The sequence below is a fragment of the Theropithecus gelada genome, chromosome 3, assembly GCF_003255815.1.
Source record: "Theropithecus gelada isolate Dixy chromosome 3, Tgel_1.0, whole genome shotgun sequence".
Lineage (NCBI taxonomy): Eukaryota > Metazoa > Chordata > Mammalia > Primates > Cercopithecidae > Theropithecus > Theropithecus gelada.
Window position 1 is genome coordinate 68958840 of NC_037670.1, and position 5518 is coordinate 68964357.

Consider the following 5518-nt stretch of genomic DNA (forward strand, 5'->3'; position numbering starts at 1 on the left):
GGAAGCCTAGCCGAGGGGACCCAGTCCAGCCCCCGCTAGCTGCTCTCACAGCACCGCGCTCATTCTTTTCTTTTCTTTTTTTTTGTTTTTGAGACGGAGTCTCGCTCTGCCGCCCAGGCTGGAGTGCAGTGGCCGGATCTCAGCTCACTGCAAGCTCCACCTCCCGGGTTCACGCCATTCTCCTGCCTCAGCCTCCCGAGTAGTTGGGGCTACAGGCGCCCGCCACCGCGCCCGGCTAGTTTTTTGTATTTTTTAGTAGAGACGGGGTTTCACCGTGTTAGCTAGGATGGTCTCGATCTCCTGACCTCGTGATCCGCCCGTCTCGGCCTCCCAAAGTGCTGGGATTACAGGCTTGAGCCACCGCGCCCGGCCCGCGCTCATTCTTTTCTAAATCTTGTTATGTCGATGCGCTTATTTGAGAGATCTTGGGTTCACTGCAGTCTCCCTACAGACGAGGTCTTCAGCCTGTTTGTGGACCGTCAACAGTCTCATCTATGAATGAAACATGCATAAATGTACGAATACCCGGATAAATGAATGCTAAGTGACGATCACACCGCTACAAACCTAACTGAAAGTGCCTTTGTGCTTTCTCACTCTCACCTGAGTTTTTCACGCTGCAATTTGGTGGAGGCCAGGATAGTGGAGGCGTGAAGAGAACCTACCTTGTGCTTCACCTGCACATCTAGATGGTTGCCCCTAGAAGGTGTCAGTAATTCCTCAATCTGCTCCCCTCCTCCAGTGAGCACCAGTTTTTCCATCCACAAATCTGCCTACACTGACTGAACTAGCTTCTTATCTGCATGATAGGGAAACATGCCAAAGCCCAAGGCAGCTCACAGCTTCTTTCCCTCCCATGTAGAATAACTCCCCTTCCTCCTTAAAATATAAATCCGGCCGGGCGTGGTGGCTCACGCCTGTAATCCCAGCACTTTGGGAGGCCGAGGTGGGCGGATCGCGAGGTCAGGAGATCGAGACCATCCTGGCTAACACGGTGAAACCCCGTCTCTACTAAAAATACAAAAAATTAGCCGGGTGTGACGGCGTGCGCCTGTAGTCCCAGCAACTCGGGAGGCTGAGAATGGCGTGAACCCGGGAGGCGGAGCTTGCAATGAACCCAGATAGCGCCATTGCACTCTAGCCTGGGCGACAGAGAAAGACTCCATCTCAAAAAAAGGAAAATTATATATATATATGTATATGTATAAAATATATATGTATTATATATATATAAATCTACAGTCCCTTAAGTCCAGATGTGCTTTGGAATTCAATCTAAGATTTCAGAAAAGTTATACCATGTATGTCCTGTATACTCTGTAAGCTCTTATCACAGGATCTGGAGAGGAACTGGTAATCAGACATGTTCATACTTTTGCTGTGATGTGTGTGAATAATCAGCTAAGTGGAATATAAGAAGACTCTAAATATCCTCATGGCCATTAAGGTCAGTTTTTGCTACCAAATGAACTACCAAAATCTTACGGTGTTTGGGTCTGGATGGTGCAGATAAGGGCTTGTGGACCTAATTTAGAAAAAAAAAACAGTTCATTTGTTATGTCCATTTTTCTTTCTGTTCACATCATTGTTGCTTGTGGTCTTGTTTGTTTTGTGCTGCTATAACAAAGTACCACAGACTATGTAATTTACATATAACAGAAATTTATTTTCTCACAGTTCTGGAGGCTGCGAAGTCCAATGTCATGGCACTAGTATCTGGTGAGGGGCTTCTTGCTGCCTCATAACATGGTGAAAGGGCAAAGAGGATGAGAGACAGACAAAAGGGGGTCAAACTCATTCTTTTTTTTTTTTTTTTTTTTTTTTTGAGATGGAGTCTCACTCTGTAGCCAGGCTGGAGTGCAGTGACCACAAACTCGGCTCACTGCAACCTCCGCCTCCCAAGTCCAAGCAATTCTCCTGCCTCAGCCTCCCGAGTAGCTGGGACTACAGGCACATGCCACCATGCCCAGCTAAGTTTTGTATTTTTCATAGAGACGGGGTTTCACCATGTTGGCCAGGATAGTCTCGATCTCTTGACCTTGTGATCTGCCTACCTTGGCCTCCCAAAGTGCTGGGACTACAGGTGTGAGACACTGCACCCGGCCCCAAACTCAGTCTTTTATAATGAACCTGAGGCAGGAGAATAGGGGCTGGAAGCAAGGAACCTAACACCAATTCACACTAACCTCCTAGAACCAAATCAAAAGGAAAACCCTAACTTATGACCAAGTAACAAAAGGACCAGAGGCTACTCCCTTTGCAACCGCCCCCCACCTTTTTCTGCATGGTAGATGAAAAATTGAAAGTACCTCTGATTGGTCCCTTTCCACAACCAATCAGGCTGCTCATGGACCAAGTCTTCATTTGCATAGGAGTATAACTTTGTAACTTCACTTCACCCTTTCAATCAGAGGTATGCATAGGGTGTAACTTTGAAACTTCGCTTAAGCTTCTGATAGGTCCCCTCCCTCAACCAATCAGACTGACTGCGGGCCACTAATTCATTTATGTAGGGTGAACACCAAGTAACCAATGGGAAACCTCTAGAGGATATTTAACCCCTAGAAAAATCTGTAACCAGGCTCTTGAGCCACTTGCTCAAGCCACTCCCACCCTGTGGAGTGTACCTTCATTTTCAATAAATCTCTGCTTTTGTTGCTTCATTCTTTCCTTGCTTTGTTTGTGCATTTTGTCCAATTCTTTGTTCATGACACCAAGAACCTGGACACCCTCCACAGGTAACAAACCCACTTCCAAGATAATGGCATTAATCCATTCATAAGGGCCTAAGCACCTCCCACCTCCCACCACTCAACGCCATCACATTGGAGATCAGGCCTCTAAGACATGAACTTTGTTGGATACATTCGAACCACAGCACTTGTCTTACAGGCAGAAGCTCTGACATTTCTGAGAGGAAAACAGTTACTTCATCCTGACCTGGAGAAGTCTCAAGCTCTGGCGAAATATCCCTTCTCCTCAGCAGTCCAGTCTGCAGCCTTCACCCCTCCTTTGAATTCATCCTAGATCTTCTTTTCAATCTTTTCTCTTTTCCACAGTGCAGGTCTCCCTACTTCTGTACTTTGACTTCACTATTGTCAGAAAAAGTGAATTTACATCAATAGGCGCTCTCCAGGTCTCCTAATTTTCAGTCTTTCCCCCCTCTTACTTCAGTAACATCTCTGCTTGTTTTTCCTTCAGACCAGACCCTCAGGTGACTTTCTGCTCCCTCATCCCTCTGCTCCCAGTCTCCATATTCTAGAGGAGTTTGGCCATCGGTCTTATGGTACTTCTACTGCCTTCTCTTTGGTGAACATATCTTTTTTTTTCTCTTCTTTGTCTGGGAATATTCCTATTTAATCACCTTCCAGTTGTCAGGTTCCTTCACCCACTTGGCCACCAGTCCCAGGCGGAAGCCCTAGGAGGTCTGGGAGCACTTTTCAAATTTTAGTCTACCTGAGGAGAAGCTACCCTTACTTGAAACCAGGTTGTGCAGTCCAAAGAAGCAGGTCTCTGTGTTCTAGAATTAGATCAGCTCAGTGAGGTGGCCAGGCTCCATGTAGAGAAGACTATGAGGAAGAGTCTCTGATGGTGAGAAGTTTGAGGGAGCATGATACTGCTTCCTGTTGTAGTGTATAGAAACCTGTTTCAGCTTGATAGGCCAGGGAAAGCCTAAGAGGAGGTAACTAACCCTGGAGCAGAGACTGGGTTCTGAGGTAGGAGCCAGCCTAATTGGTCTGAGAAATGGGACATAGGGAGAAGGAGAGGCCAAGGGTTTTATTCTACATGTAATGGAAACCCTGATGGGTTTTAAAGAGGAGATGATGTGGCCTGCCATATGTAGACCACCTCACCTCTCTCACACTCCCATTTTTCTTGTGTAAGTTTCCTGTTTGCTGTCCTGTAACCACTCAATGGGTTCTTCTTTCCTGTTGCTCAGATATAGCTGATCTATCAAGATCAGAGAAAGAGTATAATACACATAGAGCCAGTGAAATGGGAGACTGGAGTTTTATTATTACTCATATCAGCCTCCTCCAAAATTTGGAGGCTAAGATTTTTAAAGAATAGTTTGGCAGGCAGGGGGCTAGGGAATGGGTGCTGCTGATCGGTTTGGGGTGCAGTCATAGGGCTGTGGAAAATGGTCTTCATGTGCTGTCTACTTCTGGGTGGGGCCACAGGAGTCTAACTGGGGCCATCCAGTTATCAGAGATGGAAAAACCTGAAGAGACATCTCAAACGGCCAATCTTAGGTTCCACAATAGTGATGTTATTTACAGGAGTTACTGGGGAAGTTGCAAATGTTGTGACCTTTGGAATAATGGCAGTAATCATTTAACTACAAATTCAGGCTCCTCTCATCCTTCTAACCTGGTGGCCTTTCATTAGTGTTACAGAGGCAGTTTAGGTTTGTGTGTGTTTTTTTTTTGTTTATTTGAGATGGAGTTTTGCCCTGGCTGCCCAGGCTGGAGTGTATGGCACGATCTTGGCTCACTGCAACCTCTGCCTTCTGGGTTCAAGCAATTCTCCTGCCTCAGCCTCCTGAGTAGCTGGGATTACAGGCATGCGCCACCACACCTGGCTAATTTTGTATTTTTAGTAGAGACAGGGTTTCTCCATGTTGGTCAGCTGGTCTTGAACTCCTGAACTTGTGATCTGCCAGGCTCGGCCTCCCAAAGTGCTGGGATTACAGGCATTAGCCACTGTGCCTGGCACTAATTTCTTTTTCTTTTTCTTTCTTTTTTTTTTTTGGAGACAGAGTCTCATTCTGTCACCCAGGCTGGAGTGCAGTGGCACAATCTTGGCTCACTGCAACCTCCGCCCCCCAGGTTCAAGCAATCCTCCTACCTCAGCCTCCTGAGTAGCTGGGATTACAGGCGCACACCACCACACCCAGCTAATTTTTGTATATTTTTTTTGTTGTTTTTGTTTTGTTTTGTTTTTTGCCAGAGTATCACTCTGTCGTCCAGGCTGGAGTGTAGTGGTGCAATCTTGGCTCACTGCAACCTATGCCTCCTGGATTCAAGAGATTCTCCTGCCTCAGCCTCCTGAATAACTGGGACTATAGGCACACGCCACCACACCCAGTTAATTTTGTATTTTTAGTAGAGATGGGGTTTCACCATGTTGCCCAGGCTGGTGTCGAACACCTGAGCTCAGGTGATCCGCCCACCTTGGCCTCCCAAAGTGCTGGGATTACAGGTGTGATCCACCACACCCAGCCCATTAATTTTTGTATTTTTAGTAGAGATGGGGTGTTGCTATGTTGGCCAGGCTGGTCTCAAACTCATGTCTTCAAGTGATCTGCCTGCCTTGGCCTCCCAAAGTGCTGGGATTACAGGCATAAGCTACCTCGCTCAGCCTCTTCTTTTTCTTCACTAACCCGGTGATCTTTCAGGAGCGTGTTAATTTTCACAGATTTGTACAGTTTCCAGAGTTCCTTGTGTTATCTACTTCTAGTGCTTTTTTTTTTTTTTTTTTTTTTTAATTTAGAAAGAACAGAAATTTGTTTCTCACA